This window comes from Lactuca saligna, chromosome 9, assembly GCF_052625555.1.
Source record: "Lactuca saligna cultivar CGN05327 chromosome 9, ASM5262555v1, whole genome shotgun sequence".
Lineage (NCBI taxonomy): Eukaryota > Viridiplantae > Streptophyta > Magnoliopsida > Asterales > Asteraceae > Lactuca > Lactuca saligna.
In genome coordinates this window covers 178751636-178762316 of record NC_136425.1, presented here as the reverse complement: position 1 = coordinate 178762316, position 10681 = coordinate 178751636, and positions in this window count along the sequence as shown.

The window sequence follows — 10681 nt, the reverse complement described above, 5'->3', positions numbered from 1 at the left end:
GTATATTGTAATGATAATCTTTTTTAATTGAATATGAACGGGTGCTTTTAAATTTGGTATATAAATGAAGATTTTTAAGAGGAATGCTATGGATTTGTTGTTAGAAAATGAGAGATGAAGTAGGATGTTTAAACTATTTAGTTGTGTGTGAGTTTGATATTTGAATGGCTCTCCAACGCTAATCGTCTACCAAAATTTTTGCAGCTTTCTGCATTTAGGAAGGTTAAACAATTTCCTTTCATTAGAAACAAAAATATGAAGTGGGATATTTATAGGGAAAAAAAAACAAGTTAATGCCAAACAATGAAGCTATTAAAATGAAAAAACTGAAAAAGGTAACTCTTCCATCTAGGAAAATTAATCCATTCACCTAATATATAAGCTTTATTGACTTGTATGATAGATGCAAACATATCAAATCTTATGTGGATGGATTAATTTATTTACCGGAATAACCATTTTCCTAATCAAAAGGCTATTAGTTGAAGTAAAAAAAGATCCAACCTTACACTCCCAAAAGCCATGTTTTTGCAAATTCATACATATTTGTGGGTCCTTTCATTGATTAAGCATGTTTAATTCTGCATGTGTGGTTCTATATAACCAACCGATAGAGGTGAACAAACCGGATTTTATTCATAAAACGAATCAGTTTTAAAACCGGTTTGGATTGAGTCAAATAAATCAAAATCGGATTGCCTTCAAACCCTGATCCTATACAAACTGGATTATGTAAAACTGGTTTGAAAAAATCACAAGAATTGGAATTTTTCAAAGCTACTTATTGTGAACACATTTTTGAAGTACTTTATAAAAATACTTAGTGAAACATAGAAACATAAGTTGAAAATAGGTGTCTTTGTATCCCAAACAATCATTGTGGCCTAATGCCATAAAGTAATATCATTTGCCATTGTTGGTTAAAGAATTTAGAAGTAGATAAGAATTCCATAATAAATAAACAAAGACTTTTTTTTTTATCATAATAGGGTAATTGAAAAAATATTTACCATTTTAACGTATTTTAAATAATAGGTTTTTATTTCTAACTTTTATCTTTTTTTAACTTTTTTTTTTCAAACTGTTTTTTATCTTTTTCTTTTTTATTTCTGTTTTTTTTAATTTTAAATATATATATTTTTTCTTATACAAACATTTCACCATCAAAATTTAGCCATAATAAATTAAACTTACTATATATTTTAAATTGCACAAACATTACACATACAGTATTTTGAAGGTAAAAAAAAACCCAACATTGTCTGTTAAAAAAACACAACAATTAAAAAAAACTCCAACATTGTTTCTTACAAAAATAAAAACATCACAGATAGCTTGAACTTGAACCGGTAATAAAATTTTACTTGTAAAAAAAATAGCCACACCAATATTTTAAAAAAATATTGGCTTTTTAATTACCTTGGCTTAGACATACATTGTTTTCGATTATGACCCGGTTGCCTATAAATTCCACAAAGATGGATATTTCTTCCTTCTTTAATGTACATTCCATTTTTTTAGTCTTGTTGAACGAGGACAACATTTTTTATTCCATAATAGTTTTAAATTTAGAAGTAATTTATTAAATGGTGATTGTGGTCAATATGTTTATGAGGAAGCAGTGAAAACTTAGAACACTAGAAATAGTTTCAAATTTGTTCAAGCACTTATATAGACATATAGAAGTTAAGGGAAATAAAGAATACCCAAAAATCAAGAAAGGGCCAAATGATTAGTGTTATTTCTATTGTGGAAGAAACTAAAGACTAAAAGAGGTATTGCTCCTCTAATCTCATCGAGCTGAAGAAGTCTGACTTGGACAAGACTTTAGATATCTATATGATAAAACTATTTATTTTTCCATCACTCACTTGAGTATGTAATACTTCATGTGAAACTAATAATTGATATTATGTGTTAATGATTGGAAGAAATAATCAACTGATTACAAACGAATGGTACTTCGTGTTGAAGATTAAACAAGTGTTGTTATGGTTTTTAGATGTATTGTACCTATCCTTATAGGGATATGTAACAATTGTAATTCATGAATAAATCTAGACTTACTTATCGTTTATTGAATGTTCACATTCATGTTCAGAAATGATGTATTCTGTGTTAAATAATGTTTTCTCATAACGTTATTTATAAAGTAAATCTATAATCTTTCATTAAATAATAGTTCTGATCATAAAATCTATATAATTAAATGTATTTGATTAGAACTTATCTATTTCATAATCATCATGAAAATATAAATATGAAATACACATATGAAGGCAAATGAGCTTGATTCATTTGATATATGTGAATCCTATTTATATAGGAAGATGATTCACAAGTGCCTTTATCTATTAGTAGTTAAAGAACATAAGGTTTGACAAAGAGTTAAACATAAGTGATGTATGTAATCTTTTTGAATCCTTGAATAGATTTGGTGATAAATACTTAATCAATTTCAGTGAAAACTTTTATTCTTTATTGATGAAACATTTTGATTTGATCAAATTTTTCCATAGTGAAGACTGAAATACACATTAATAAGATCATAATTAACCTTTCGATGTAATAAAGAAAATGAGTTTTGTAAACCAAGTCTTCTTGGAATATCATAAGAGTTGTGGAATTGAATCAAAACTTATTCTGACAAAAGCACTCACTTGTCATTAGTATGTTTCTTGTGGCACAGGATGTAATGCCCGTAGATCTGAGCTAGTCAATTTAGAGATAATAGGGGTCAAAAACGATTTTTTTGATAAAATATTATTTAGAATAAATAATCTTAACCAATTTTTAGAATACGTCTCAAGGGTTTCGTACATATAAAGAACGCCAAAAACGGAGTTATAAAGAAGAACTTATGGTCCGTCGAAGTTTTACGGTAAAACCAGCACGACACCGGGAGAAGTAAAAATTGAATTTACGATAGAGGAATTTTTAGCCTTAGTGATCTAAACAAAATTTGTAGTATACGTTAAACCAAGAACATACAAAAAAAAAAAAAACGCCCAAATCTGACTTCGTATAAGGAAGTTATGAATTTTCTAAGATTTGGCCTAGCAGTGCATGCCCCGAAACTCAAATTTTAGTTCGAGCGGTTTTTGGCCTACACGACCTAAATGAGAGTTGAAGATATCGTTAATAGGAACTCAACAATAAAAAGACAGATGAAAAAGGAGTCTGTATGTAGAAGTTATGAATTTTACGCGAGCATTTAACAGTACAATTTCCTCCTACTATTAAATTTAAGATCGGTTAAGAATTAGCCGACGGAGTATAAATGAAAGTTGTAGATCTTGTTTTTACCTACGCGTGGATATAAGGAACGTCTAAAACCGACCTCGTATGTGAAAGTTACGGGGTTTAGAAGTCGATAGGGTACTGCTGCAAAAGGGGTGACGTGGCTGAATATGGGCCAAGGCTTTCTCCCTAAGGCAAGCCGCCAGAAGGTGACATGTGGCATGGACTCGACGAGTAGGAAGACCTACTCAACAAGTACAGCTGTTTTCCAGCCTATAAATAGAGGTACCGGGTACCCTCATTCTTCACACCATTCCAACCTCTTCTTTCTTTCTCTAAACACTCTCTCTAGCCCCCACAACCTCCCTAAGCCTAGGTAAACACCCTTGCACCCGAAGGAAACCCCCAGGCTCCCGAAGCCCTGAGAAAAGAGCTTTTCAGCTTGGGAGTGTTGCTCCAACGAAGCTCGGTTTTCGAGAAAACCTGTTGTAAGTGAGCTACGCCTACCGTATCTTTAGTATAGCTTATGTATCAATATAGTAATGTTATTAGGACCTTATAAGGAGTATATGGGCTATTATTATGGGTTATATAATGTAACCCCCGTAGATCCGGGCTTGTCAATTTAGAGACAATAAGCATAAAAAATGAGTTTTTGATGGAAGATTATTTAGAAGGATTAATCTTTTCCGACTTGTAGTATATGTCACAAGGGTTTTATACATATAAAGAACGCCGAAATTCGAGTTATAACGAAGAAGTTATGGCCTGTCGAAGTTTTATGGCAAAACCGGTACGGCACCGGGAGACGTAAATAGTGAATTTATGATGGAGGTCGTTTTAGCCTTATAAATCTAAACAAAAGTTGCAATATATCTCATTAATAGGAACTCAACAGTGCACAACCCGAAACACGAATTTTAAATCGAGCGGTTTCTGGCCTACGCGACCTAAACGAGAAGTGAATATCTCATTAATAGGAACTCAACGGTAAAAACACAGAAGAAAATGGAGTTTGTATGTAGAAGTAATGAATTTTACGCGTACATTTAACCGTATAATCTCATCGTACTGTTAAATTTAAGATCGGTTGAGAATTAGCCGATGGAGTCAAAATGAAAGATGTGGATCTTATTTTTACCTATGCGTGGATATAAAAAGACATTGAAAACGGAGCTCGTATGCGAAAGTTATGGGGTTTAGAAGTTGACAAGGTGCTGCTGCAAAAGGGGTGACATGGCACAATCTTGGCCATTGCTTTCTCCCCAAGGCTTGCCACTAGATGGTGACATGTGGCACCAATTTCAGCCATATTTCACCCTATAGATACAACCCCTTCCACCCACATTTCTTCACACCTCCACCCTTCTCTCTCTACTCTCTCTCTCTCTCTCTCTCTCTAAACCTCCCAAAACTCCCCTAGCACTAGAAAAAACCCCGAAGCGCTTGACGGCTCCAAGACGAAGAGCTTTTGGCTCGGAAGTTTTGCCCCTGTAGAGCCCGACTTCGAGCCAAACCTCATCGTAGGTAAGATACACCTACCCTATTTTAAATATAGCTTTTCTGTTAATATAGGAACTTATAATAAATATTTGGGCTATTATTATGAGTTATATAAGTGTCGTTATAATATCTTCTTAAGTAGTCGCGGTACGGGGAATCTGGTTTAAAGGGCCGCATAGGGTTGTTGGCTTTCAGAAGTGCTATATGCTAAAATGGTTCTACCCTTCGGTGTTTTATGTCTGGCCCCTGTCTATACATAGTGGGTGAAGAGTATTGTTTAACGCTTATATAATAGTAATAATAGCTAGACTATTGATTAGTCTCTGTGAATATTAAACTAAACTCTAGTGGTAATGATACTAGGTTTCGTCGAACGAAAATAAATTAAAAGTAGCAAAGCGTTGTCTGAGTTCGGAATCACCACCTTATCAAGTGAGTGCATAATTACTTTCATATTACACATAGATATGAAGTGTTTTATATAAACTACGTGCTATGTGTGCATATTATCTGTATACTTGCTATCTACGCTGGATGAACGATTTTATACAAGTTTTAAATGATTTAAAATGTATATGTATTTTATATCTACGAATATATTACGTAAAACATGGGTAGATGAATGATGAGAGATGAAAGATGATATGAGTGAACATTGGCAACTATAGACTTAATGCCTAATAAATAACATCGGTAGCTATGGATTTAGTGCCTATTGGATAAACGTTATTAGCTATGGACTTAGTATCCGTCAGATAAATGTTGGTAGATATGGACTTAGTACCTATTAGATAAACACTGGTATCTATGGATTTAGTACCCAATGAATGAACTTTAGCAGCTATGGAATTAGTGCTTTATGAATGAGCATTGACAACTATGGACTTAATGCATGTCGTATAAACCCTAGAAGCAATGGACTTCGGTTTGAAGGAATATAGGATAAATAATTCTTAGGGTAGACCCTTAAGAATAAAGAAGATATTGGGGGTGGGTAATTGGGATAATTTTTTGATGATGAGACATAATAATTATATTATTGTGGGTTGAAAACCCAATGTATTCACCAGGTTTCCCAACCTGACCCACTCAATTCATTTGTATCACAGACGTCGATATGAAGTTACATTATACTGAGAGATTAACGAGATACAAATAAATAGTGACAATGAATGTAAGTTCTGTTTATGCTTATGTTTCTATAGTGACGATGATATCCCAATGTTTTAAAATGAATATAATACATTTCTTCGGAAATATTTTGATAACGTATTTACCATGTTTTTCTGGGAACAAATTCTGCAACATTTTTATTAAAAGAGAGACTCTGATTTTTATAAAGCATAAACAAAATCGGTCTTTTCTGGCCGTGAAAATGGGGATGTCACATATAAGTATTTTTTTAACGCTTATATAATAGTGATAATAGCTAGACTATTCATTAGTCTCGTCAAACGTTAGACTAAACTCTAGTGGTAATGATACTGGGTTTCATCAAAGGATAATTGTTTTAAGAGTAACGAAGTATTGTCCGAGTATTGAATCACCACCTTACCAGGTGAGTGCATGGTCCCTTTCATCTTACACATAGATATGATGTATTTTATATAAACTACGTGTTATGTGTGTATATTATCAATATACTTGCTATCTATGTTGGATGAACAATTTTATACAAGTTTTATATCATTTAAACCGTATATGTATTTATATTTACGTAATATGTTGGGTAAAACATGGGTAGATGAAATGTGAGTTGGATGATGTGTTGAGAGGTGATATAGACCATGAGGTAAGGGTGAGAGGTGGATGATGTGAGAAGCCTTGTTCCCAATTGCTGGCTCCGTCATCTAGAAGACTATGGATGACAACCATGGACTATTCTAGATAGTCAGTAGAACACTAGCAAACTCGCAACCAGTAGGTGTTGTGAACGATGTGTTCACCAGTGTAATCTAGAAACCTATTGACATGTATTGCGAGTGGACTCTCGAAAACGATACTGTCAATAAACAAGATAACGCTAGCAGGTGTGCTCGAAGGACAATACTAGCAGCTGCGCCTCATAGAGAATGTCACAATTATGGAAGCTGCGCCTAAGTGATAGAACTAGTAGTTGTGCTTGATAGCTGTGTCATTGAAAACAATGGAATTCATACCTATTCCTTAGGATAATCCTCAGGAATGAATGAACGAGAAATAGCTGATTCTTAGGGTAAATCCTTAAGAGTAAAGAAGATAATGGGGATGAGTAATTAGGTTAACTATTTGATGATTAAACATAATAATTATATTATTGTGAGTTGAAATCCCTATGTATTCACTAGGTTTCCCAACCTTACCCACTCAGTTTGTTTATATCACAAGTGTTGATATGAAGTCACATTACACTAAGAGATTAAGGAGATATAAATCACTAGTGATAATGAATGTAAGTTTTGTTTATGCTTATGTTTCTATATTGACGATGACATGCCAAATGTTTTAAAATGAATAAAAATGATTTTCTTCGGAAATGCTTTGATAACGTATTTATCATGTTTTACTTGGAACAATTTCCACAACATTTTTATTAAAAGAGGTACTCTGATTTTTATAAAGCACAAACAAAATAGGTCTTTTCTGACCGAGAAAATGGGGATGTCACACAGGATCACCTGGTCATGTGAATCTATCTCTTGATATTCGGGGTAGCATTCAAATTCTCTAGTGGGATAGGGTAACCTAGCCACTAGTTGAATGTCAATAGTACAAATTTTTGAAGATGATAAAAATAGACCTTTTAGTCTATTATTTTATATTTTAAAAGAGCTACTTACTTTATAAATTTTGGAATTACGCTCACTGCAACAAATATATATTGAATATATATTTCCAACCCAACAAGTGGATTAGATACTTATATTAGACTAAGGATGAAATGGCGTATCCTTATGTAAAAGTTATGGAGTCATTCTGCTCATGTTAGACAATAAGCTTAACCATTCTAGTATCTACTAATTGCATTTATGTAGAATATCCTAAATGATTGTTTAGGATGAAGTTTCTATTGGATAAGGTGTCTAAGTCCATAACTATTTCTGGTATGTACTTGACACGACCCAGCATGGTTCATTTGGGTTGCATGGCATCATGCAATTGAATAAACTAAATGAGAGAAATAACACTTATGGTTATTAATATATTATAAGTTCTAATATATTAATAGTATTATTTAATTAGTTTTGATCAAGAATTAATTTAGAATTAATTAAGTGATCAAAAGATAACTAATTAGATATATGGGTAGATTATGTAAATCTTCCATATCTTATATAGTGGGCTAAGAAGCTCCATGGATTGTCAATTTGGGTTCCACCCATAGGATGCTCCATGGAGTTAACCCATGGATCAAGAAATGAAGATTCATGTTACATTAGGGTTTACCTAATGCAACACACTATATAAGCAATGTGTTTCTCCCGAAAATCGGTTACACTAGCTAAAAGAAGAGGGCTTGGCCGATTTTTCAAGTGTTAGAGTTTCCTCTCAAGTTTGTTCATTGCATTTGGTGTTGTGTGAAGCATTTGAGACATCACACTTGAGGTGCTAGGCTCACAAGGGTTTAAGGAACACTTTCAACAACAAGGTATGTAGTTCTATCTTTCATTAAAAGAAAAATTGTTCCCCATGTATGATAGATAGGAACATAACCTTGGAAATCAACTTTGCATGATAATTAGACAAACATAGATCCAAGGTTATTAGGGTTGCATGTACACTTAGGAACATAACCTTGGAAATCAACTTTGCATGATAATTAGACAACCTTGGAAATCAACTTTTCATGTTCTTGTTCTTATGATGTTTAGATCATCATAGGAATTGTTTGTAACCTATGTGGTATATTAATTCATGATCATTATGTGTTTTAATGGAGTCCATAACTTGTCCTCAAGTTATGGAAAACCAAAAGTCACTTTGTTAAAAGCCATTAAAAAAACACATGAGTTATAAAAATGAAGAGTCTTCATTTTTAATACTCTATTAACTCATAAGTTATAAGAAATGAAAAGTTATGAAAGTTTACAAAACTTGCCCTCAAGTTTTGGAACAAGTAAAGTCTTAATTAAAACTTTAGTTCCAACCCTTAGAATTTTAAAAGTTAAAATTCAACCTTTATACTTTATAATACTATAAATTAATAATATATATGTATATGATCAAGTCGTCTTGCCGCTAGTACGCCTCATTCATGACGCCGGTCTATAAGGGGGGTATAAGGTTGTTGCCTATAAAATGGCAACTTAATGGGTGTCCACTCTCAGCCACCACTTCCTTGACTGGTGGAGGGTCGTTAGTCGAACAGGTAAGACAAGGACTTATAAATTCTCACTAAAAGTATGATGAATATTATAAAGTAAGTAAATGTTTTATTAAATTCCCAATCTTAGTTACTTTAGGAAAAATGTGAATAACGTGCTAATCCATGAAATTACACTTTACACTTTTTTTAAGTCGTTGGTGGAGCATGTGTGGTTAACCGGCACACTAACTTGGACTTAACAAGGTAGGTAAAGGGTGACTTAAGGTTTATCATAGTATCGGTGGAGCGTGTGTGATTTACCAGCACATCGACTGAGTGATAAACTTTAAGGGTACCAAGTGATTTGCATGGTTACTTTACACCTCGTTTTGTGATCCTCAGTATCCCAGTCACAAAACCTGGAGGGCACACTCGAGATTGAAACATGTCATTGAAAAGATCAATGAATCTCAAAGAATCTAGAAATTTCTAATAACCAATTAAAAAAACATAATATTAATATTTCGTTTTTCATGGTGGAAATTGGTGAATCGTCATTGACCTACCTTTCAAATATGTTATAACTTGGATTACGACATACCTCTTCTAAGTTATAATATATTGTGATTGGATCCAAGCCATTATATTACATTTGGGTGTTTTATTAAGGACTCTCTAAATATCTAAACTAATCTTGTCCTCTTCATTCAAATGTCTTCAAACAACGTTGCTTCTGGCTCTAGTCCTAATAGCTCCTTCACCCTTATGAACTTGTGTGGGAAAGTCATTTTTGATGGATCCAATTTCAATGAATGGATCAGAAACATCAGGATGATTACCTGCTACGAGGACAAAGAATATGTCCTTGATAAGGAGCTTAAGGAGATTGATGAGATAATTGCTACTCCTTAAGAGATCGCTGACTTTAGGGCACATGAAAGGGATGCCACCAAGGTGGCATGCATCATGATGGCTACTATGACAGCCGATCTCCAAAATTCCTACGAGGACTTCTACCCTTTTGAAATGCACCAAGATTTGATGGAAAGATACCGTCAAAGTGCAAGATAAGAGAGATATGAAATCATCTCCTCCATGATACAACCTGAATGAAGGATGGTGAACCCATCACGGGCCACATGAAGAAAATGCAATGATTTGTGGACCGGTTGCTAAAGCTCAATGTGAACTTCCCCGAGGATCTTGCAATAGATATCATTTTGCACTCCTTACCATCGTGTTATGATCAATTCCGCATGACATATCACATGAACAAGGAAGAGGTCACTCTCAACAAACTTCAAGGACTCTTAAAGACCACGGAAAGTGGTCTTAAGGGTACGGCGGTTATTACTACTCCTACTCCTACCAACTCCGCCCATGTCTTGGCAATCGGGAAAGGGCGAGGGAGGAAGAGAAAGAGTTCTTCGAAGGGTACCAAGGCTAGGATTCTTGATGGCTCTTTTCAAGTGGAACCAAGAAAGGTTTCGTCACTCCTTCTTCTGACCCAAAAGAGGTTGAATGCTTCTATTGCCATGAAAAGGCTCACTAGAAGCGGAACTGCCCAAAGTACCAACAAGATGTGAAGGATGGGAAAGTTAAACCCAACTATGCAGGTATTTACACTATCTTATCTAATAACTCACCCCATTC